At 34.5% G+C, this 26880-nt stretch overlaps 1 protein-coding gene and 1 long non-coding RNA gene across 15 annotated transcripts in view; both read left to right on the top strand.

Annotated features, from left to right (window-relative positions):
* LOC147064435 (RNA binding protein fox-1 homolog 1-like) overlaps positions 1-26880 on the top strand; it is a 522090-nt gene that overhangs the window by 119028 nt on the left and 376182 nt on the right. The window lies entirely within an intron of this gene.
* On the top strand, positions 738-6614 carry LOC147064438 (uncharacterized). Its single transcript, XR_015071916.1, has 3 exons — positions 738-3370; positions 3448-4020; positions 5310-6614. It is a non-coding gene; the product is annotated as an uncharacterized LOC147064438 (long non-coding RNA).

Here is a 26880-nt window from a genome sequence, read left to right as displayed (position 1 = left end):
TAAAAGATTCTAGTATATGTTCGACATATTTCAAGTAAAGAATGTTAAGTCATTTTAGCTCTTCAAATGCCAATATCGCGAAACTTGCTTTATGTCACTTAACATGGTTTACATCCGAGAAGCTCATATATGTAATTTTCTGAAGCCTGGTTGTTTCTGTGATTGTTATCTCTAATACTATATTACTATTTCGCTACAATTAACAGTAGGTACTATAATTGAGCCCGAATTGATTAATTATCCCATCTGATAGTAATGTTACATTTCTTAAAGAAATTAAGCAAGAAAGAATAACATTTATAGTGCCTTTAAAAACAAAGTGGTAATATAAGATACATACGATTCAATAATGGTTGGAAGTTACCTACATTTTTTTGCTCAAAGAGCGAGCAAATGAGATCAATCACCTTAAATATCAGAATCGAAATAAACCGCTTTGTGACGGTCACATATTATTCTATGTCTGTTATATGTACTTCTATTATACCTTTCTAATATATTACCATTCACGAATAATTCCTTACATACTATTTGGTGGTGCTGCTATTATCGCATAGTAAGTATACTATCTATCGATAATCAGCGAATAGTGAAAGTAAATGAAATGAAAGCCTACCATTCGCGTTTCGTGGCTCGCATTTTTAGGTCATTCTATTAAGTCATTTTATTTCACTCACATGACTATGTGCTGTTGATAATATAAAATGCTATCACAACACAATTCTATGTGCTGTATCAAGATTAATGCTCATACTACAAAGCAATTCGTATTATGCCATGTCTTTTTAATCCTACTTATACTACTATTTATTGTATGACATTAATAATAGCAATATCTAAACCTGCTATATATACTGTATGAGATTGATGAATGTTTAATTAATAATGTCATGTAAGTACCTATATGTCAATTAAGTCATGAATTAAAACAGCGTTTTTTTAGTAATAGTAAATAAGCGACTTAATTAATATTACCCCCAAAGTTTAGTACATAATTATGTACATAACCTACATATTTGAAAAAAACCTTTCGTAATGTATCGAATTCGACGTATAACCACATTCATCGCAATTGGGTAGCGAGCTTACTACTGTAACAATTAATCAATTAATATTTGAACAGTGATTTTTTTTCAATGTTATTTTATTATTGTCCTTGTATTCTATAAATAAGTTTGTTACCTAGCATAAATAGCTTTAGGTACCTAATAGTAATATTATATATTTTGTGTCTGATGAAACTGGTCCTGATTATTATTAAAGTAATGTGGAATATTAATTGAATTATAACACATGTAGTATTAATTCCACTTATTTTAATATTATTCAGTGCAAGTTTTGTCTGCTTCAATGGGACATAGTCAACTGGTAAAGATTTTTACAATAATACATACCTACAGATATTTAGGTATAGGTATTACTAACAATTTTTAAATAACAAAAACACATGCAGCATTTCAATGCGATTATAACAACGTTTTTTTTAATAAGTTAAGTAAAATTAATTGATTTTTTTGAACAATGAATTTCTTAGAATTTTCAATTCATTATTATTGATTATCTTCAATAAGTAATATGCAAATGTCTCTTTGAAGTTTACGAAACCGGTCTTGGCTCATATTAAAATAATTACAAGTTAAAAAGAACTTTTTATATACGTTTTTAAATTTTCTGTGGGACCATATAAACTTGACTTGACTAGCTTAAACGATCAAAAAAAATGTACTTGACATGTCATATTGATTTCCATAGTAACGCACGTATATATTAATAATTTAGTTGCTAGGACCCCAGACCCCTAGCAACCAATAATGGTGTCGAAATAACCTTTCATACAAAACAGAATTAACTGAAAATGAATTCAATTCTACTTAAAGATGGCTAAAAGTATTAAAAAAATGCATTGGCATCGTGTTTTGATATATTCTAAAAGTTTCAAATGTCTAGCTAGTCGGGAAGTTAGTTAAAAATCGATTGCAAGATTTGTACCGGACAAATAAGAAAACGAGCTAAGAAAAACGTTGTAATAAGTGGAATTAGTACCTAATACATTTTTTTCTTTTATTGTAATTAATACAATGCATTTTCACCGATATTATTGACAGTAAATATAAGAAATCAATGTGGAGTAAGTATTACTTACTACATATTTTGTTTTATTTTAATTAAAACTGTTAGTATTTAATTCCTAGTATAATTCTAACAACTCCTATTCCTATTGGATGCGAGATTGAATATCTCGCTGACCATTAGGTAATCATTAAACCCATATTATCTCCAGTGGCGTACGTATATTGGATTACCATTTTCAATTTTCCAAACACGCGAGGCAGTGTTCCGCATATTTGTGTTTGCGGGCAACCCGGTGTTTAAAACATTTCAATTTGAGCAACGCGAAATCCGTCCACATTCGTGGCGCAGGCCTTCTCATCGGCTGGACGCGAACCGAATAATAAACACCACTAAACCTTTTGTGTTTCGGTAACCCGATTGCGATAATAGAGCCCGCGGATATCTTGCTTCGTGAGGATATAGTAGTAGCAATACGTCCAACGACTGTATTTTTTTTTCAGCTGATACCCAGTTTCCACATTTTGTGGGGATATTAGAATGGTTTTATTATAACTAGACTACATATGCGTGATGTTTTTCAAGTTCGGGTGGTTTCGTCAGTACGAAAACCGCAGCCCGTATTACACGTAGCCAATCGTTAAAATGACTTTCAATCTGAATTATATTTTTTTTTATTTCCGACTATGTCCGATCCTAATATGATCATATGGGCCTCCACAGAGTAGAGGTTTGTATTAACAGATTTTGTTTTTTTACGAGAAATGGTTCTCAGCCACTTGCTCAACCTATTAGGTCCATACCCTGACTCACACACAAATTGATAAACAATGTGTACTTGCCAGACCCAGGATTCGAACCCGAACCACGGCGTGATAGTCCAACGCTTAAGCCGCGCGGTCACCGTGGGTGTATTAATATTAAATTACTTCCGATTTAAATCGCGCATTAAAATGACATCTCATCTGATTCACTGTTCTGTTCTGAAACTTATAATCATCGCTACCATCCGTATACGCACCAATTTTTATTATCAATCTCCGATTTTTATATCGTGCTCGTGCTGACAGTATTTTTTTCATTTATTCGGAGTGTGATTAAGGAATACTCGATCAAAAATTTGATGTTTCGTCATATGTATCGATTTTTTGCCTTCATGCATTAATTTCTGAATGGTGCTAATAGGTGGATACACCAGTTGCTTCGTTTGCCAATTCAACAATGTTATATTTCAAAGTTAACTTACTGTTTTTTCATCACTTTTAAAATATTCGGTCACATTAGTAAACAAAAATATCTCGTGCTTGTCTTTGTAAAGATTTATTGTAATACTTTGATCGAGATGGGGTATTCATTGTAAAACTGTAAATATACTAGTGTATAACTTTATTTTTCGACTGTGACGCGAGCAGTTTTTTCATGGAGGAAAAAATGAAAAAAAAAGTTTTTGAAAAAGTTTAATAATTACAATAGAGATTCTGTCTTTCGCCGTGTTTCTAGCCGAAGGCATAATTACTTTTTATTCATTTAATATTTTTATCAAACATTTCAAAGATATCGTGGGAGTATTTTAACCACGCTTCTTACAATTATATTCCCTATCACTGAACGGTTTTCCGATGACTTCAGTGTTGCCAGCTTAAAAAATATATATGTACGGAAAGATTATAATATAAATGAGTCCAGAAAGTTAGGTAACAAAATTGTAAATAGTTCACATGCCAGCTAAATTTTCGAACCTGCTACCTTTGGCACGCGTGCCATAGCTGCACAATCCCTGAACTATATAATGCTCCGACACCTTTATCGTTAGTAGATATATTATGAAAGTATATTATTTTGTGGAATAATAATTATTACTGAACAAAGTCTTTGTAAATATATTGTCTTGAGTTTAGTATACTACATTATGTATTATATTGTATACGACTCAAGTATTGAAGTACGAGGGTGGGTCAATAAGTCCTTAGAAAAGCCGACAGGTGGCGCGACTAGTACTGTAAGCGGTTTGTTTTCATGCAGCGGCACTACCGATTCAGTATGCTGCGAAGTTTCAATCAGATTGGTCGGGTTGTTGTGTGTTTCTCGTACATTTAAAAAAAAAAATTTGCTTGTTTACAAAAATGGAGAAAATTGAGTTTAGAGCTGTTATTAAACATTTTAATATAAAAGGGTTAACAACAAAGGAAATAAAAAATGAGTTGGATTTAGTTCACGGCACATCTGCTCCTTCACTTGCAACTATTTATAACTGGTTAAATGAATTTAAACGTGGTCGTACATCAACAAAGGATGAACCACGCTCAGGACGTCCTGTAGAGGTGACTACACCAGAAATGATCAATAAAATCCACGATATGGTGTTAAGTGACCGAAGATTAAAGTTGAGTGAGATAATTGAGGTTACAGGGATCTCAAAAGGTAGCGTCATTTCTATTTTACATGACAAATTGGGCATGAAAAAAAATTCTGCAAGATGGGTGCCGCGTTTGCTCACAGTCGACAATAAACGCAGTAGGGTGGTGGCCTCTAAAGCCCTGTTGTCGCTCATGCAACGCAATCCGGATGAATTTTTTCGTCGCTTTGTGACTGTAGATGAAACATGGATACACCACTATACTCCCGAGACGAAAGAACAGTCAAAGCAGTGGATTGCGAAGGCAAACCATGTCCAAAGAAGGCGAAAACCGTAAAATCAGCTGGTAAGGTTATGGCTACTGTATTTTGGGATGCACGTGGAATTATTTTCGTTGACTATTTGGAAAAAGGAAAAACAATAACAGGGGATTATTATGCATCTTTATTGGACCAGCTAAAAAACAAAATTGAAGAAAAACGGCCTCATTTAAACAGGAAAAAAATCCTCTTTCATCAGGACAATGCCCGTGTTCACACATGTTTACGATCAATGGCTAAAATTGAAGAATTGAAGTTCGAATTGGTCGACCACCCACCGTATTCGCCAGATTTAGCCCCCAGTGACTTTTTCCTTTTCCCAAACTTAAAAAAATGGCTAAGTGGACAACGTTTTTTTTCAAATGAAGAAGTCATCGATCGGACAAATGCTTATTTTGAGGACCTTCCGAAAACTTATTTTTCTGACGGTTTAAAAAAAATGAGAAACGTCTAACCAAGTGTATTGAGCTCCAAGGAAATTATGTTGAGAAATAAAAAAAAAATACAAAAATAAAACCTGTTTTAATGCTTTTTTCTAAGGAATTATTGACCCACCCTCGTAGTTTATATATTATGAGACTAATATTTATCTACTTCATTTAAACTAGGTAGGTGAGTATTTGATATTCCTCATAGACATCACTATAATATTTCTCTGTAATATTATTTCTTCTAGTAATATTTTGAGAATATAAATAAGTACCCAGATGCTTGAAACCTTATCCCATAATCCTGATACCATTTTTCCATCCCTCTAAAAATCCCTTTACAAAAAAAATATCTAAGTAAAGGCGCGCAGCGCTCATATTTCGATAGCGAATCCCTCTCCTCGAGTTTATTATTATTTTCCTTTCGTAGATTTTTTCGTTGCCTGGCAACGCCGACAATTCTCCTCATCGTTTGAATCGATTTACATAAGTTGAGCGATGACTAAAACTTAAAACTTATTCATATTGTTTACGTACTTACCCACCATTGATATCATCCTCTGTATGAATGAAGATATCCAGTTACTGTAATTGTATCATTTTAATGATTGTATGATGGTATTAATTGATATTGATTGTGGTTTGTCGATGATCTTCAGCGAATTTTCCTATACCCTCCTCCACACCACCCGTCGGTTCAAATAGCGCAAGCAACATCTGCTGTGAATGTCTGCAGCTTCATTTTCTAGTTAGTTTTTTTTTAACGCGAATCGTTATGTTATTTTTACGCCTTTCTCAAGCTTTTATAATGTTTTTTATTCATTTTTGTAATGTTATTAGTTTCTATGCGGTTTTTTCATTTCCCATAATGCAGAAATAAGAGTGACAATTTTATCCATTGCTTATACAATATCTTACATATTATACAACACTCTCCTACGTCAACAATGTTTGAATATTACGTAAAAAATAGGTACCTACATGAATAGCGAGTTCCTTATTGGACCACTTCGTTTCTATGTATCAAATTACTACCAAATTATATTCATACCTACTTTATCGTAGGTAATTGATTCTTCGAGACTCTCAGATAATTTACCTATGTCAGTATTTTTTGTCTGTCTGGAAATTATTTAATATAGGTAGATGGTCTACTAGAGAATTACTTATCTTCACCCACCGTGTCCTGGTTAATAGAGCTGCCACCCCTGAAACCGTAAGTCGCGGGTTCGATCCTGCGGCTTGACACACAAACTTCATGTTGTTTTTTCAAATTGTGTATATAAGGACCAAATGGGTTTAACAGAATGCTAACAACCATTCCTTGTAAAAATCTGTTAACTGCTGTTACTTGCTTGCGTTACAGCATTCATACACCTAAGCCAGTAAGCTGGTGTATTGGGGACATTGGAGTTATCCTTTTTCATCGTTCGTATATATAAAAAAAATACTTTGATATTATGCTATATCTGTCTATTCCAAATTACAGGATTCACCTTTAGTCTTACTTTTCAATAAGTAATGCACTTTAGTTATCTATATTACGCAGCTGGATATAGGGCGAGCATAGAGATAGAGCAGATCCGTATCCTAAAGTACAGTGCATCGACACCAGCTGCAGAGCATATACCGCATTTGCATATTCGCTGTGGAGTGTAGACCTGGGGTAGTCAAACTTTTTATACCTATCGCCCACTTTTGTATCTCTGATAGTAGTAAAATTTTCTAACCGCCCACCGGTTCCACAGTAATGATGATTTATGAAGTAGGGAAATAACTTTACTTTACAAAATTTATTTTTATTTATTAAGTTACAGCGAGTTACAAAAAGTATATTGAAATTTAAATTGTCACGGGGGGAATTTTATGAAAACATAATGAGAATGTTTTTAAAACCCCTACCGCCCACAATGAAAGCTGGAACGCCCACTAGTGGGTGGTAGGGACCAGCTTGGCTACCCCTGGCTTAGACTGTAGAGTGCGGAATGTCATTCATATGCTGAATGAAAGCGTGGCGATGTTCTACAAGGGCGTAGAATGACGAACTCTTTGGACCGAATTCATAGCGCGTACCCAAAATCTATGCGAAGCACTTTTTTTGTCACCAAATACTGATGCGTCTGTTCACGACCAGCACCGCGATTTCCTAACTATCGACTCGTGTGTCAGCCGACGACATGACGTAATTGTGACGTCAGCCAATACACGCTCGAGGCATGCCGCCCAGCACACAGTGCTCACCATAGATATTATTATGACGAAACACCTATATGTGTATGGTGACAATAAATAACGCCACTGTCTGACCAGCGATATTTTCTCGAATGCTATTATCACTCCGGTAGTACGTCACAATGATGTCATATGACGTCATGTCGACCGGGCGGCTTGCACTCGCAAGTTCTAACATAGGGCCCCAGGGGCCCGATTTCCTAACTATCGTCTCGTGTGGCACCAGACGACATGACGTAATTGTGACGTCAGCCAATACACGCTCGAGGCATGCCGCCCAGCGCCAGTGCTCACCATAGATATTAATACGATGAAACACCTATATGTGTATGGTGACAATGAATAGCGCCACTGTCTGAGTAGCGTTATTTTCTCGAGTGCTATTATCACTCCGGTAGTACGTCACAATGATGTCATATGACGTCATGTCGACCGGGAAGCTTGCACTCGCAAGTTCTAACATAGGGCCGGGCCGCTGGAGTGTCAGGCGGTCGTACCAGTACCTATACCATTAAGATTCAACACAGGCAATAATTTCCAAAGCTCACCGGCGCATCTATTTTATACACAAGACAGCTATCAAGGGTAGTTTTTCATATGTTTGTAGCGAAGTATTATTTATTTTTATTGTTACAATAAGTTAGCCGTATAAATAGTCAAAACTGTCTATCTCGCTCTAAAATTTAGCACAGCCAAGAAAGGTGCTCTTTCAACATAACACTTATTGTAACAATTACAACTAATTTATTCTAATTGTTACAATAAGTGCTAATACTTTGATACAAAAATATGAAAAACTACCCTCGATAGCTGGCCGATAGCAGTCTTGTGTGTAGAATAGAATAGATGCGATGGGCTTGGTAATATGCCTACGTATCACGGTAATTCAGATAACATGACCACATGTAGCAAACACGCGTGAAACAACTTTCGTTCGAATGGTGTTATAACCAAAATAGCTAGCGACTTATTTATATTATCATTTTATAAAGTGGAATTATACAATTTAGTTAGTTATGACTACATTTGATCTTGACAGCGCCGATCTTCGTGTGATTCTAAATGCATTTCTCAGACTTTCAAAACTTTGTTCAAAACTAAATAATAGGCATTTCGTATCTAAGTATTGTGACCAAGTAGCTGTGTCAGTGCCTACTTATATATAATATTTTATTTTATGTCTATCTGTCTTTCACTGTATTTTGTCTTTCGTATCGGATATAAAATGATTAAGATTCGGTCAACGTACGATTTAGAGACACTGTCGTCATATTGATGTGTAAATTGCTATCAAATTATGCGTGTAGACATTCTCGATTATTCAGAGATTATCAATCAATTTCCAGGTGCCTGTACTGAATCAAAACTAAGGTATGAAATTAATTGAAATACTGAAGAACCATAGATATCATTTACGATTGTCGAGATGAAATTTTTCTTGTTAATTATTCATTATTATGGCGACCGAAATATGAATCGTCGCGACCTATCATACCCACAAATGTTTATCGCGCCTTTTACGCAGAAATGGCCTCTGTATAAAAAAAAAACACTTTTCTAGAAAAACATTCTAGATTATTTATTACCTCAAGTATCTGTATCATATCGAAATCCGACGAAAATTGTTGTTGCTTCAGGCGTAAAACATATTGGAAGTACACGTCTGTAAATAATGAAAAATATATTCTCACTGCGTGTGGTGAAAAAACACTGCGTTGGCAAGATAATGAATAGTTGCTTGGTGCGATTTAAAAAATCCTCACACAGCTAGAATACTGACAATGTGCCTACTAGTCAAACTGAGTTGTATCGCAACCAACCAGCGTTGTTCTGCTTAAGGGCGGACGTGCTCAGCGTGGGTCAAAATGGAGCTTTTTTCTATTTTCAAAGCATGATCCAGGACATTCCTGAAACGTTGTAGATAATCTATTTATTATCCTTTATATTTATTTTAAACATTTGATGACTGCATAAAGTATTTTTATTACATAAAATAGTATTCTTTTAAACCTCTCGCTCTAATGTTTTATAATCTAGTCATATTTCAGTACATAAATGTGCAGTGGTGTTAAGATTTTTTACATTTATTAATTTTTAAACGAATTATCTTCAAATGTGTTAATCTTGCCTGTTTTTTGAATAATAAAATGCCTAATTCTTGTCAAATTTGGGATCACAGAGATTATCAATATAATTTTTTATCGTACATATTTCACTATAATAATGTCGACATAAATTATACTGATGGTTTTATAAATGCGTTTAAAAATTAATAAACGTAAAAAATCTTAACACCACTGCACGTTTATGTACTGAAATATGACTATATTCTAAAACATTAGAGCGAGAGGTATAAAAGAATACTATTTTAATATGTAATAAAAATACTTTATGCAGTCATCAAATGTTTAAAATAAATATAAAGGATAATAAGGCTTCAAAATTATATAAATAGATTATCTACAACGTTTAAGGAATGTCCAGTATCATGCTTTGAAAATAGAACAAAAGCTCCATTTTGACATACGCTGAGCATGTACCCCCTTAACTATACTCGTGTAGGTATTTATATTGCGAAGTTAAATTCTTGATCAAGGCTATTATTGTATTTTTGACCTGACATTATTCATCTATAGCTAATGCCACCTATTGTTTTTTTTTTACAATACCTAATCGGCTATTTTGACCGTGACAGTAGATTCTTCATCCCATTCACGTAGAATTTTAACATAGCGTTAGGTACGTACTTACGTGACGTAGTTAGCACACAAACACGTCTAGTGTTTGTCTATTTGGATTAATTTTCGATTGTATTAAATTTCCATTATCATTTTTGATGTATTGGGGATTACGTGGAATACCCGCAAAAGAAACAAATGCGTAAGTAATGGTGACCGACCACCATTTATTCCACCACAGCGTTCTAGTGGGGAACTACAAATTTCCCGGTTTTTTGCACATATCTACGCTCTCCCGACCAGCGTTGCCAACTTAGCGTTTTCCTTGCCAGATCCTAGCATTTTTTGATGGGCATCTAGCGTGCAAAAATGCATCTAGCTTATGGCGTTTTCATTAGCGTTACCTCTGCTTACGTCCGTTCACACTACAATAAATTAACGATATGTCTTGTGGAACTGCATGTGTGTGGATTTTGCCAAACTCGGTCTGAGAGCAAATGATCTCTGGACTCTAGAAACCGGGTGGTTTTGATTTCTGACAACTTTTTATAACTCTCTCGGCTCTTTCTCGTCCTTTCCGTCCTTCGACCTGACTAAATAAGACGAGTTTCTCCAAGTTTTCATCTTATTTGCAGACTATATGACTAACAAATCAGAAACCGAAAAGAATCTGTGTCAAATCTGGGGTTCACTGATTGTGGACCTCGAGACTTTCAACATCTGCCTCCACAAATGAGTCTTTCTATTTAAGAGCATTCTTCAGTGAAACGGCAAATAATTTTCAGCAATAGGTGGGACGTAATTTCGCTCGCGTTGCCAATCGGAGAGCGATAGTCGACCTGTGAGCACGTCCATTTGTTTTGTGATGGCGTCGGAGGAATTAATTCTTAAATCATGTAAAGATGACTAAAGAACGTTACGTATTTTCTCGAAAAACAAAACATGTCAATGAATATATTATTATTATTACTTAAACAACAATAAACATAACATTAAATGGACGCATTTAGAATTTTTATGACTAATTATTATTTTTGTTCGTCACGCGATGTTTGCACAATCTGCGCGTCGCGTAGTCACGTTCATTTTAGTTTAGACCATGCCTCAGCTGAAGTATAGCCTTAATGCGTTTACGGCCCAAGTCTCGGTGGCATCCTCATCCAATGATCATATAGGGACGTGCTCATGGCCCCCATAAGGGGGGGACTGACAGGGCTCTAGTCTGGGGGCCCGGGCCTTGAGATGGCCCGGCGTGGCGGGTTGATCAGATAAGTGAGATAAACACATCATAAATTAGTGGTAATAGTTAAAAAAAGTCGCCTATGGCGCTATTATCCTTCATGGACATTAACATTTTAATTTTTATGATTGTGCGATGTAATGTACTCGACAACTCTATAATTAAAGTAGATGTAATAAAAATCGCTAATAATACACTGTATAAGAACCTTTAATTTGACCTAAAACACAATTTCAAAAACGTTAATATAGTGCGTGGCACTGCTTTTAACTTAACCGATAGGTAGGGGGACCGCCAAAGATCCTAGCCTGAGGGCTCGCTTCAGGATGTGGGAGCCGTGGACGAGGTACATTCATGATTCAAGTAACTGTAACACAACAAAACTGTCGTCGAATTTAAAGTGTTTTTTTTTTTTTTAATTGTCCACACGTTAAAAAGTTTCAACACGGTGTCTAGCAGTTGCGAAGGGTGGAGGTAGGCTGTTAAGATTCGCTATAAATAGTGCACTCTAAACCTTTTTAATCATATGTATTTGTTTTTATTGAACTAAGACTACAATTTACAGATGGTGTTAGTTAGTTTTTAAAAATTAATTAAACCATGCCTAAACGAAAACATAATAGTTTTGGTCTAATTTGGGCAATACGACAAAATTGTGCACACTTTTTTATTCATAGTTATTTGTTTTCGTTTGATTAAAAATACATATTACACATATTGTTGGTTATTTTTTTTAATTCATTAAGCCCTGACTAAGCCAAACTATAATAAAGAAAAAATATTATTCTATTTATAAAATATTCAAAGTTATGTATGATTTAATTGCATAATTTTAGATATTTTATAGACAAACATGTATTTTTTGACTATTATCTATCAATGTTTTGGTTTCTCAGGGTTTGATTGAATTTTAAAAACTAACCAACACTATCTGTAAATTGTAGTCTTATTTCAATGAAAACAAATATGTATGTCTGAAAAAGTTTAATGTGCACTGTTTATGGCGGATCTTAACAGCCTACCTCCACCCTTCGCCACTGGACTGTCTAGACTACACTATATTATGTAACGCACAGTATATTATAACCATAACTTTCTACATATAAGCCAACTGTACTCTAAGAAAATATCCCTATTTATCAAATAAGTTTCCAAGATAGAAAATGTATTTTACTCTTATACCTATATACGAATGGGTACACATAGCGAGCGGCTTCGGCGTTCGTAGAAGAGTATGACATTTGATCTGTTATTACCGTTAAGGGTAGGTATTATATAACTCGAGTGGAAATTCACGAAAGAAAATGTTTTATCACAAAATGCCAAAGGTGGTGTGCACACGAGTAGCTCAACTCACCATCGATAAAATTTATCCTTTTACCTAAACCTTTGTTTATCCAATATGATAAAGATAATATATCTACAAAAAAATAATTGGGCCTATCGGTATTCAGGTATGTTATTCTATGAAAAAATATGGGACTGACTTGGGAATGTTACGAAAGTATGGTTTTATTATATTATATCGAAGACGTAATTTTTAGTGTAGGCTGTAAGTATTATTTGTGAATTTCATTCATTGATAATTTTCATTGTGTTTCGAGTAAGTATAGCTTCCTTTTTGGCACGTGGGCTGAATATACTGTGTTATAGCCATACCATTCATAAATTCATTCATAATCTTGTAAGTAGTCAGGCTATAAGTGTGGCATAATGTGGCCAACGTATTGTGGTTTTTTCGTGTTGATCCGATGCACTTTCTTTATCGGATTAAAATACATATTATGTACTATGTTATTATGTTTTTTTTTGTGTAATTTGTATTACTTATTTTTTTTCTATTACCTATTTCTTATACGCTTTTTTAAATGTGCGTATTATTATATAAATATTTTTAGAATATCGCAGCCCATCGAACGCCCTCCAAAATAAGATAGACAACCTATCTCAATTCAACTAATATGAATTGTATTCAAAATCACCCCCACAAGCAAAAGTCTCCGCACCCCACCGAACTATGGCGAAATGTGGAGGTAGGTTTTTAAGATGCGACATAGTACACACTAAACTTTGTCAGTCATACGTACTTATATTTTGTTTTCATTTAACTAAGACTACGTAGTGTTGGTTAGTTTAAAATTATTATTTAATCTAAATATTAATGATTAGATCATACATCAATTTAGATATTTTATAGATAAGTTTAAGAAATTTTTTTTTATCTATTATTTTTTGGATAAGGCAGGGTAAACAGCTGCGAATCAAGTACATTATATGCTTCATAATTTTTCACTCCGGCTCTAGGATGAAAATAATGTAGCTAATATATTATAAAATTATTTTTTTTTGCATATATTATCAAATGACATTAATATGGACGAAGCATCTAGAAAATAAAATGACACTCACTTTGTGTCGGGTCTGCCGGATGGCGAAATTCATATTTTAATATCGGTATCCTACGATCAAATGAACATTCTGCTTAAAAGCGGTCTGGCGACACCGCTGGGTCTGCCCATACAAAATTTCTGACTGTCAGGTTTCGACTCGTTACTATTGTGTTACAAAATGCCAATGTGCCTAGTTAAAAATTGTAAAAAAATCTACTAAACACTCCAAGAAAGATGGGATATCACGTTTCATGTGTTAGTATTATTTATTATTTATAAAATGCCATTTTAAGATATTGATGAATGTTTATTCAATGCAATTGAATGACAGGAACCATTGGACAGTCAGTCGCCTGTGATTCGCTGGACTCACTTGCGTCTAATCTCCGAGAAGTCGTAAGTAACCGAGAATCTGTTTCTAACGCAATGAGTCATGACACTAATACGCCATTACAATAAAGGTTATATTACTATAAATTCTCGAAGCTTGTATCGCATAATGGAAACGGATACGTCATATGGTCACGTGACATCTATCTACCTATACATCTGTGAATGACTTTCATGCACAATTTCTCGTGCGCGCCGGGTATGAAGTGAGTTGTCCATTTAATATGTCATTGATATTATCTGTCTAGTTATTTATTACTGCATATATTAATACAAATAAATATCATTTGATCTAATGTTGTGCGAGGTAATCAGGCAAAGAGGCGTATCAGTATAGTAAAAAGTGCAAAAAAATACAAAGTTATAAAACGTCTACGTACTCTGATAAAATTCTAGGCAATAGGTTGGTATTACATTACGTACTCATGCTAGGTAACATTAGCGTTCATTGTCAGCGTAAACTCAAGGGTAGTCAACCTTTTTATATCTACCGCCCACTTTTGTATATCTGTTAGTAGTAAAATTTTCCAACCGCCCACCGGTTCCACAGTAATGGTGATTTATAAAGTAGGGAAGTAACTTTACTTTATAAAATTTATAAAGCGAGTTACAGCAAGTTAAAGCATATAATAATCATTACTTACCAAATACTTTATGTCAGACTTTCGCTAAGTATGGCAGAATAAATCTTTATAAAACAACTTACTGTAGATAAATCTATCCCTTTATTTATATCTTGCATATATATAAGCATGAAGTTTGATGAAATTATATTAGGAAGCAGACAAGAGTACGCGATGTAATAGACATTGCCAAACAGCTGAAATGGAGATGGGCGGGGCACATTTCTCGCCGAAAGACGGCTGTTAGACAAATGCCGTCATCCAATGGTACCCAAGGGGTACGAAACGGCCACAGGGTCGCCCTAAAAGCCGCTGGATTGACGAACTGGTAAAGTTCGGCGAAAATACGTGGCAGCGAACGACACAGGACCGAGAGAGTTGGAGAAAGCTTGGGGAGGCCTTCATCCAGCAGTGGATTAACCCCGGCTGATGATGATGATGATATTGAATTACTTAAATTATTAATGAGATCCCTGAGGTTGATGCTTCGAAACTAAATACTGGATATCTGGCTCATTTTTTGTGAGGAACAAACGAATGTCTCCTCTTTCGGAAATATTCAGCCTACCTATCGACCAGGTTGACTACCCCTGGCGTAAACTATGAATCTAGTAATATACGCATTAAACTATCATCACCAGTCTCATAAGATAAGCGTGTGAATGTATTTGAACTTCGGTTTGTTTTCATTGTATTGCGAACTTTTTTTGTTTTCATCGCATAGCGGCTACAATATAATAATATTTTTCTCATAAGCATTGCATGTAAAGATGTAATTACGCGTTCTCGGCTGGAAAAAAACATCTCTTGGTGTTACATGCTTGTTTATTTGTATTAACTAACTGATTCTCATCATTCTTCTTCTTCGAGTATCGTCTTCTATGGAGGTGTGCAATCATTAGACCTTTTTCTAAAATAATGATTGAGTAGGTACCTACATTAGATTATTCAATGCGGTGTTTTTTTGCTTAGCTGTTTTTCAACCGTACTTACCGTTGTTACAACGTTCTACCTCGCCTTTAAATATCTAGTAAAATTAAAGTAAAACCAGTCATCATCAATGGTAGTGATTCGTCGGAAAAATTAACGTCGCTTTTTGCTTTTTTGGGCACTCATCGTCAACATACTATTCTACTGTGCAAAGAGCATACTACGCGACTGTAAAATAAGCCACGCCTCTTTAAATTACGCGAATTCACATCTTCTCTCACTCCTGCGACAGGCCGTAGGTGATGCAATATGAATTGAGTGATACGATGAGGTTACGCGAGCTTTCTCTTTATTTTAAAACGACCTTTACGCTGTTTAATGATATTTTATACATTTTCATTGCCTGCTCAATTTATCTATGTACGCTATCGACTAAAATCCATCCAGCAATATCGCGTTGGACAGACTCCTACCTACTACGCGACTAAAATAAACTACGCCTCTTTTTAAATCACGCGGATTCACATCATCTCTTCCTCTCACTCCTGCTGCAGGCCGTGGGTGATGCAATATGAATTGAGTGATACGATGAGGTTACGTCGAACCGTTTTTTTTTCGTTAAAAAATATATATGTATCTGTTCGGTTCCGTGTGGATAGTAGTGAGTCCAAGGGCCAATAGCCAAGAAGCAGGCGTGTTGCGCATACCACAACTGATGTGAGAGTAATATCAGTCGTCGTATCGTCGTGTTGGACATGTCTGATTGGTATATGACAGCTTCAATCCAATAAATTGTCAGGGCCTACCAGCTTTGCCTGTATTTATCCCCATTTACGTACTGTAGTGACAAGACTTTTTAAATCACATTTCACAATTAATTCATTGTAGATATTGTAATAATTATATTTACATACTTAGCATTCACCGGTTCGTTACCCACTGTTTTTCATCGAGCCAATTTAGTTCAAGATTATAATATTTTGGCACAATTTCTCCGCCGTATTTCTAAATTGCCCCATCGAAATGTTTCGTAAACGATTTATTTTAATTAATGAAATGAGAACAATTTTGACTTATCATTATTAAATCTGATTTATTGATTGCATCCAAAGGAATTGCTACTTATGTCGTGTCTATACTGAACTAATATACCTACCTATATTTAAAAAAAATAATAAGGCTAGGAGGTAAAGAAAGGTAGGCTTCAAATAATCGCCTAATATGGAATCTTCGCCACTGGTCTTAGTATTATTTATCATAAAGCTCATTATATATACGTAAAGATAGCAGTGTTTTTAATGCTGTTATAATAATATTATGCTATGGAGAAAGTGAAATAATGTTTATTTTAAAAACTAATTAAGTATGTACTGAGCTCGGGCCGCGTATGTGTACTAATTTTCTCTTTTTGGTTGTGCATTAGGGAGCGCAAAATGTCGGCGAGTGTGCGATATTTTTTTTAATTGGACAGGCGGATCACTTTTTGAATGGATCCACTCAGCGTTTCGTGATATCATTTTCGGTGCAAAATACCTCTTTCACTGAAACGAAGTCGTAACTAATATGAACAATATTTTGAAATTTAAAGCATCACGCTGTGAATTAAATTAGTATTATAGAAGTGAAAAAAATCTATCTTTTATGCACGTTACTAACGGATTATAAAATGAACTCCATTTTCGGCTCTAATTTTTCGTTGGTCGTTTCGTGCTAATCTCCTAGATCAGCGCTGTCCAACTGGCGGCCCACCAATTTTTTTTTGCGGCCCGCGAGCTGTACAGCAATTTTTTCATCAAATATTGAGGAGCAAAACTTTGTCAGAATAAATATTTGACGTGAAATGTTCGGTAAAAGAAGATATAAAATGTTGTTACCAGAATTACCCATCACACCATATTTTTCTATGCTGATTATAGTACAAAGGCGTAAAAAATATAGTATTTCTGTAAAAAATATAGTACAGGAACATTTTTCGGCTCGAATCCTTTAAAATTATAGTATTTTGGTATATTCGGCGTATAATTATAGTATTTTACATTTTTCGCAGAATCGAAATTATAGTATTGTACTATAATTATCCTTGTGGATAAGTGTAATTGTGTCCTTGTGGATAAGGTAGACCTAGAGGCCGCTGGATCGATGAAATGAGAAAGTTCTGCGGAAGTACGTGGCAACGCAATGCACAGGACCGAGAGAAGTGGAAGCAACTTGAAGAGGCCTTCATCCAGCAGTGGATAGATTCAGGCTGATGATGATGATGATGATGACTATAATTATAGTACGGTTGGCAACACTGTATTATATTGTAATATTTCATTAGTACCTACTAAATATTAAAAATACAAAGAAATATACTGCTTAATTTTTCCAGCTAGACAAAAAAACACAAATTTGTTGATGAGAATTAAAATATTGCGTTACAAATAAATAAATATGTGTATATGTATTTTGTGTAAAAAAAAATAACTTTTAACTGAATTTTCATTTACCTATCCTCTTTGGCCTCGAAATGTTTGCTAAAGAAAAAATGGCCCGCGGCCTAAAAGAAGTTGGACAGCGTTGTTCTAGATATATTTCACGCTGAGTGCAAAATTATAACATTTTTCATGTTATAGGTACATTATACAATATATCGAGTTAGTAGTCTTTTGATAAAAAGTTACAGCATCGAGACACGTTTAATATTAGCAATTATTTTTCTCAGTAATATTATTACTGTAGTAGTAAATACCTACTTACATTTTAATAGAAGATTTTTCGGTCTTAATGCAAAGGTACCTAACACGATATAAAAATGATAGTCTTGTAAATCACATAGGTAAATTTAAATCGATACCAACAAATGAATTGTTGTCCATTCATAACTAAAAAACGTTATTTTTGAATAGGCAGGTTATGTTATTTTATACGTAAAAATTCCAACGGTTTTTCGAACTCTTAGATTTTCTTCATGCCAGATAAAAAAAAAAAATATTATAAATGCTGCGTTCACAAAAGCAAAAGTTCGAAAGCACAAAAAATGATACATATAGATTTAACTACATTCTATATTGATTTGTATTATTTGACCCTTTTAGGTAAATTGGCAGCGTTCACCCTTACACCTAGAGTTGGGTATTTCCCGAGAAAATCTCAACCTCGAAATTCGGGATATCCAGAAAATATCGGGAAATTTAAAAAAACTGTAAAAATCCTAAAATCAGTGTAAAAATAGACAAATTCCAAAAAAATATGATTTTTTTTATTTATGTAAGAAGATTTATATAACGAAATAGAAGTAGGAAAACAGAAATATTTAAAAACATCATCGCTGCGTCTGACAATCGCGTACGCTTTTGAGATACAAAATGTTGCAAAAATTGCGCTCATTTTGAGTCGACGTTGGCTTAATTGTGTTAAATACCCCGATAAGTCTTTGAACGTTTTGTGTTTTCTGTCCACTTTTTTCATATAGAAAATCGTTTTTTCAATTAATATTTGATAATAAAGAAATCTCGAATCCCGAGAAAAGATTGTCGAGATACGGGATTTCCCGAAATGTTAAAAATTTCTATTCTCGAGATTCGGGATGGAAAATTTCTCTAGAATTTCCGTCGGAAAATTCCTGAAACCCAACTCTACTTACACCCGTCTTCCGAAGCCTCGCACATGGGCAATTCGTCCCATTTTTTCAAATGTTATTGATATATCTATTTTTTGATGCGTTTTAACTCTGAACTATCACACTGGTTATAATAGCGATCTCATCATTTTATGTATATCATTTGTCAATTTGATGTGTATGTCACTAATTCCAGTCACTTATCACAGTTTACCATTGCGGTACTGAATAAATAAAACTTCCACTACCGCCGATGTGCCGTGCAGTATTGTGACGGAAATGACATGAACCGACGGAGAATTTTCCGTTATTTTAGATGGACAATTACGGCGGTAATTATAACAGCCGCAAATTACGTTTGTGTGCACAAGTACCGTTGTTTTTGTGAAACAATTTTAATTGTATTTATTTACGGTTTTCTCCTAGCACGCTTTTAACTTTAGTATTGTCATTAATTGAAACTTGTTACCCGTTGTTAAATTGTATTAAATAAGTAGGTACCTACTCATTTATTCATTCACACGTTTTAAAGTTTATCTGAGCCCCTGAATTGCATTCTTTGTGCGAATGCGATTCATCATTATATCATAATTTTATTCTTCATCATATACTACACATTTCCTCTCCAATCACATAGTTGTTACTACAAGTAGTTACATATAGGACATCCAATCCCGGATAATTTTCGATACTTATGAATCCTGGGATTAGTAAACATAATCCCGAAACCTTCGGGATTGATTTTTTTATCAATCACCATCAATTAGTATGTGTACAAAATTATATTAGTGAATTGTATATTATACCTGCATATGTCGCAGGGGGAATCGCCAGATGCTCACGGATAATAAATAACCATTTCTTGTTGTCATACGGAATCGTAAGAACATCAGGAAAATAATAAATTCGTTCATTTAAGGTGACGCATCAGTGAAACGCCAAATAATTTTCAACTGTACGCGCGACGAAATTTTGGACTCGCTGCCATTCAGTGAGAGAATGTTGACCCAGGAACACGTCACTTTGCTGCGTGATGGCGACGGGTCAATTAATTCTAAAATCGTGTAAAGATGACTAAAAACGTTACCCATTTACTTTAAATAGAAAACATGTCAATGAATATATTATTATTGTTACTAATAGAACAATAAACAGAACATAAAATGGACGTATGTTGGATTTATATGACAAATAATATTTCGTTTGACAGGCGTCATTTTCACCCGCCACCCGCAATCCGCGCATCGCCTAGCAACGATCTTTTTAGACCGTGCCTCAACTAATGCATGGCCTTAACCAGGTAGACGCCACTGATGTTCTGGCACGCGAACGGCGTCTAACCGCCAGTGCCATGGACGTGCAGGCAGGCACTTGTTTCTACGCCTAATTTTATGAATGTTATCTTTTATTAAATAAATAAAAAAAAACTGTTTAACTTTCACATTATTATATATATTACAATTTTATTTACTCCATTAAATCCATGTATTTCCAAGAATGAACGTACACAATACTTATTAAAATTAAATGTCTTAAATACCCAGTATAAATTATACTAGACATTTTTGTCCGATTTTATTAATGTTATTTGTAAAAATAACATTAACTATCGAAAAACTACCAATCCCGGAATCGTCAAATTGTAATTCCGAAATCCCGGTATCGAAATTTTGGCTCGGTCTTGGATTCCCCAGTTACACTGCTCCGTCCATTTTATTATCGTACTTATATGAACACTATACCGAGTATAGACTAGTCACTAGAGTTATCTACTTAAGTACACATTATATTCACGTTATTATGTACATAGTTAACTGCATATTATTGCAAAACCACACCTCATTATTTCTGCGCATCCTCGCCGACAAGTTCAAGTTGAGTCAGACCAGAACAGTGCTTGCCCTCAGAAAGTTCAGTGGATTCGCGATGCATTTTCTGATTGTATTCACGGTCGACGGCCTCTGTCAATCGGCCGGCCAACCACCGCCCGGAACGATAACTTTATTTATTTGTTCAATCGGACATTATTAATGGACATGAATTACTTAAATTACTGTCATAATGAATTGACAAAGAGCTGATTACGAATTGTCATATTCATATAGATACTAATTACTAATTACAGTATTATACTGTATATCGTATTTTGTATGGTTGGTGAGTATTGAGTATTGACATACTATTTACAGACAGGCATTTGTGTAATTTTTATTTATCATCGATAATGATTTGTTTTGTGTAAGTATATACAAAGTCTATATTAAATAATAAGCAGACATATAATTATTAATGTACTAATAAAATTAAGTATATAGAACAGTGCTTATTTATAATAAACATACTCGTTATCATCGGAAGCGTAACAACCCAGGGTGCTTCCTGACTTCCTGCATCATCTCTCTCCTCTATCTGTATCAGTCCACGTTTTTCTATTGATTAGTATATTAGTAATCCTAAGTATAGGTACGATAATCATCAGTCCTGTACGAAAACTTCTTGGCTACGCTTCTAGGCGCTGTTGTTTGCTAAATGGGAGGAGCTTGTTAGTTTATAATCGAAGTGCGGTTAAATTGGGCGGAGCATGTAAGTTCACAGTTTTAAGATAAGCCAAGATGTTTTCGCACTATAGTATAGTACTTATACGTTTTATAACTACACTGATACGGTGGCTCTCGTGATGCAGTGCGTAAGGCGCTGGCTTCCACCCGAGAGTTCTGGGCTTGATCCCGGTGAGGACACAATATTTATGTGTTTTTCTGAAAGCCTGGGTGTTTGTGATGGTTCAAAATTACTAACAACCACATTGTATGAAAAAGCAAGGACATGGTTTTTTAATAATTCTATAAAAAACCACTGATGAACCACTCTGCCTGATTATCTCGCATAAATTTAGATCAAATGATATTTACTTGTAATAACATAATACTTATGTAGTAATAAGTAAAAAAATATATAATATATGTAAAAAATATATTTTTAGAATTTTATAATTACATTAACTTCATTGTTATTGTAGAGCCTGATGCCGGGTCCACACCGAAAACAAGTCGCGCGACAACTCGTTAAATTTTACGATAAGCATGATAATTATCGTAAAATTTCTTAAGCAATTATGATAATTATCGTAAAATTTAACGAGTTGTCGCGCGACTTGTTGCCGGTGTGGCCGCACTTTTAGAGTGCAAAGTTATGAAGTGGCAACTCTACCATTTATTTATCAAACATCGTGCGCAAAACAAGTAAAATGTGATACTTAACGACATGTTCATTATATATTAGTGCTATCGCCGACAGTGTTCACATCACGCCTGTTATATTACATTGTCTCGCTAATGCACCCATCCACTCTATGGGTTTCTGCCCAAACTAGCAACTTTACATATTATATACTTTTTTTTACTGATTTTTGTCTGGCTCTTATGGATTGCTCGATTAGTCTATTTGTAGGTCCATTATCTTCCGTACAGTGCACATGTACCTACATCGCAATTTTAATTGATTTGCGCTGGAATCTTCGTACAAACCGTAGAGCTCAGCATATAGTTACTTCTCCTTCAATCGATGATATCCTGATTGGCTTGTTGATACGGTGGTCGTTCAATTCGTCCAGTCAATGCTTATTTATAAAAAAATATATTGTTTATGAACTCATTCAATCTGTGAATGCATAATTCAGTTCAATTATCTCAAAAATAGGTTTATTTTTCACACGGTGTCGATTACTTAGCGTGTTCATCCGAAAATTCCTATGTTGGGAAAGACATAAAGTTCCACCTAAGTACCAATTTTCTATCTACCTTACACGGGATCCCGACAATATAAATACCTACTACCTATTATATGTAATGACGGGATAAACACTTGGGGTAAACTCCCAGTGCTCATTTACTTAAGGACCACATCAAAGATTATGGCCATTCACGATGGCTGTTAGTTACATAAAGTGAACGCCATTTGAGACAACTGGTTTGTTGTAAGAGCAAAATAATTCATTCTTGGACATTAGCCAATAGTTACTGTTCGATGAGTGCGATTTTCACAAAGACTAATCTAGTTTTGACAATAAATAAAACTGAACAGTTAAAAGAGACATTTCATATTGTTCGTTTTATACATACCTACACCACCTATCCACCCAGTGTTGTTAAAAGTCTTTCAATTAATACTGTCTCTCGGAATTTACATAAAAAAATATCGACTAGGTTACCTAAGTGACTTATTTGCTTAGTTTTAGTTCTAAACATTGGCTAATAAACCATACGCACTTCCGTACGACCACGAGGTAAAGTCGCCTCCTTCCGCCCATGTCAATTAATTAGGCACATACCTTAATTTTTGGGGCGATTATATTTTTTTATTAATCTAGTCTAACCTAGACATTGTTTAGATATGAATAATTAAATATTAATGCTAGAAATGGCTATTCGATTTTATTGACACTCCTACATCGGATGTTATCATTTTGTTTTGTCATGGCGTCGGAGGAATATATTCTTAAATTGTGTAAAGATGACTAAAAAACTTTACGTTTGTACTTGAAAAAGAAAAGCTTGTCAATGAATATACTATTAGTATTACTAATATAATAATAAACACAACATTAAATTGACGCATGTTGAATTTTTATGACAAATTATATTTCGTTCGGCACGCGTCATTTGCACAATCTGCGCATCGCCTAGTCACGATCTTTTTAGTTTGACCATTCATTAGTGAACGCCATTTGGAAAACGCTACTGTAGAGTGTAGAGCGTCACACTGGCTTTAACCTTGGCTATAGGTAGGGGGGCCCGACAAAGATCCTAGCATTGGGGCCTGCTTCAGGATGTGGGAGCCATGGTACCATTAACTCAACTTAAAATGTCGATACCGTGAATACCAAGTGCACACATTTTGCCTTTATTTCACATGTGAAGAGGTGGGACGGTTGGTGCTATTGAGTTGTATTACTTAGTTCTTAATAAGGTTATGCTTTAACAGTGACAACATGTGAATAATAAATCTTTTTCAATGTTTCTATGATCGATATGGTCTGATGAATAGGTATTTTGATTCAATATTATTTTCTACTGTCAAGTTCATTGGCTCCGAATTAGTACTCGTTCCTAAACCGTCGCGTTAGAAAACCAATCGACGTACTTACAATTACGAAAATGGTGTTGCGGTTTTGGAGAGGCTCCGCTGCTCGTCGGTGACCGCATTAGACAACATGATGCGATAGCCCAATCGGGCAATATAGTTACCGAAGATATGTGTCGTCCATTTTTAAAATGAAGTCAATATTTGTGGTGCGCGTATTTTTGCTTTAGTTTTAATGTTGGTCATGGGCCCCACAAGGGGGGGGGGGCTGACAGGGCTCTAGCCTGGGGGCCCGGACTCAGGAGGGGCCCGACGTGGTGACTCGACCAGATAAGAGAGATAAACACACATCAAAAATTTGCTTTAATAGTACAAAAAAGTCGCATGCGGCGCTATTTTCCTTCAATAATGTTATTATTTAAAATTATGTACTTGTACGATACAATTTTTAATTGTATATCGATTTTCGACAACTTCATAATTCAAATGGATGTATTAAAATATACAAAAAAACACTAAATATACACATTAATTTTACCGCGTACACCATTTGGAAAACACTACTGTAGAGCGTCACACTGCCTTTATTCTTAGCGATAGGTAGGGGGGCCCGCTTCAGGATATGGGGGCCATTATATTGGTTATTCTCATAGCATAATATTTTAAAACTATAGAGTAGTGTAACTCGTTAGGAGAATTAATAGCCCAAATATAGGTGTCCTATGTTAGCCTTGATGCCTCAGTTAGCCTGTAGTTATGTTGTTATATTCATATTATACATTCTCAAGTAGTCATCCCCATTTTGTTTTAATCTCTTATATCAATTCGGGACGCCGATCACTCTCGTATTCTGTGCGATGGTATCCAAGTACTGTAATTTGGATATCCCAAAATTTCTCCAACCAGATGACTTAATCAAATCTCCATTTGCTGTCCATAACCAGCCCATTTTATTACAACGTTTTTATTAGGTCGTATTCTTATTTGTCCGGTGGTTGTTTGTCCGGTACAAATCTTGCAATCGATTTTTAATTAACTTCCTGACTAGTGAAACTTTTAGAATATATCAGAACACGATGCCAATGCATTTTCTTAATACTTTTAGCCATCTTTAAGTAGAATTAAATTCATTTTCAGTTAATTCTGTTTTGTATGAAAAGTTATTTCGGAAGAAATCCGTAATCCAATCCACTATTATTAGTTGCTAGGAAATTATTAATATATATGTGCGTTACTATGGAAATCAATATGAGTGTCAAAATGACATTTCAGTATTATTTCTATCAAATACATTTTTTTTGATCGTTTAAGTTAGTCAAGTCGAGTTTATATGATTCGACAGAAAATTTAAAAACGTATATAAAAACTTCTTTTTATCTTGTAATTATTTATTGGGAAGGTCGTGAAGTATTTGATTGCTAGTTTTATATGATTAAGTTGTCTTGTCTTGTTATATGATTAAGTAAGTAGTTCCCATTTTACCTAGAGTAATAATAATCAAAGGTCCAAATAACGACAAATATCAGTTTAACTCTTATAACGACTATATAATTATAGATATTGTGTATATTTCAATAATAAATGTCGCAATGCAGTTATTAATATGTAAGAAGCGGAAACGGAAACACTATTGAATTATTGTACATATTTAATTAAGTAGTAGGTATGTAGGTATGCATTACATATTTTGAAAACAAATGGATTGGTCTAGTTTTCATATATATTTTTTAATTTTTAAACACACCACTAGTATGTATTTAATATAATTTAACTATCAAACGTTTTCCTTCCATGGAAATAAATCAATATCCGGAATCGTATCACAGTCAAGAAGAGGATTTCTGAAACAAATCAAATTGAATGTAGGCATATTATACTGAAAATGAAACCGCTCTGATTACATGTAAATAATACCTACGTTATGACCAAAGATTGGATTGAAAAATACCTAAAAACGTTAGTTGAGTCCTTTATGATCTCAATCCTAATATTAATGATAAACAATTTTGTTAATATAAATAATTTGAAAACATTTCATGCATATACAGACTAGAAAAAATCGTTTTGTAGAAGAAAAAAATACGACACCCGACGGGACTTGAACCTGTATATGTTGGATTCGCGCCAATATGTTAAGTGTGTATATGCATGAAATGTTTTCAAATTTTGTATATTCAGTTTATAGAATGTTAAATTCTGAAATCTTGTGTCTTATTCGTTGAATAAAAAAAATAGTTTATTTAAATTTTGTTAATGCAAGGCGTTTTTAACTCATTGCAGTAGTACCAAACAACTCTCAGAGCACACGTGTGAATCTTGTTACAAATTATTTTGCAGTGCTAAATGTTCGCCGTGAGCTTTCTTATTGGAAAGAGATGACTGTAGGCGTATACTATACGGTCTCCAATTTTATTAGATTCATTATGAACATTAATTCAATTTTCATAGCTGATTTTGGCAACATTCATGAATTCAAGAATGAACCTAGCCTAAGAAATAATCCAGTATAGGTATCGGTTATTTTCAAACGACCCAGAGAGGTT

The sequence above is a fragment of the Rhyacophila brunnea genome, unplaced genomic scaffold (genome assembly GCF_057557595.1).
Source record: "Rhyacophila brunnea isolate RB1 unplaced genomic scaffold, BYU_Rbru_1.0 scaffold_7, whole genome shotgun sequence".
NCBI lineage: Eukaryota > Metazoa > Arthropoda > Insecta > Trichoptera > Rhyacophilidae > Rhyacophila > Rhyacophila brunnea.
Note: the sequence above shows the minus strand (reverse complement) of the source record. Positions and strands in the feature narration are given on the sequence as shown.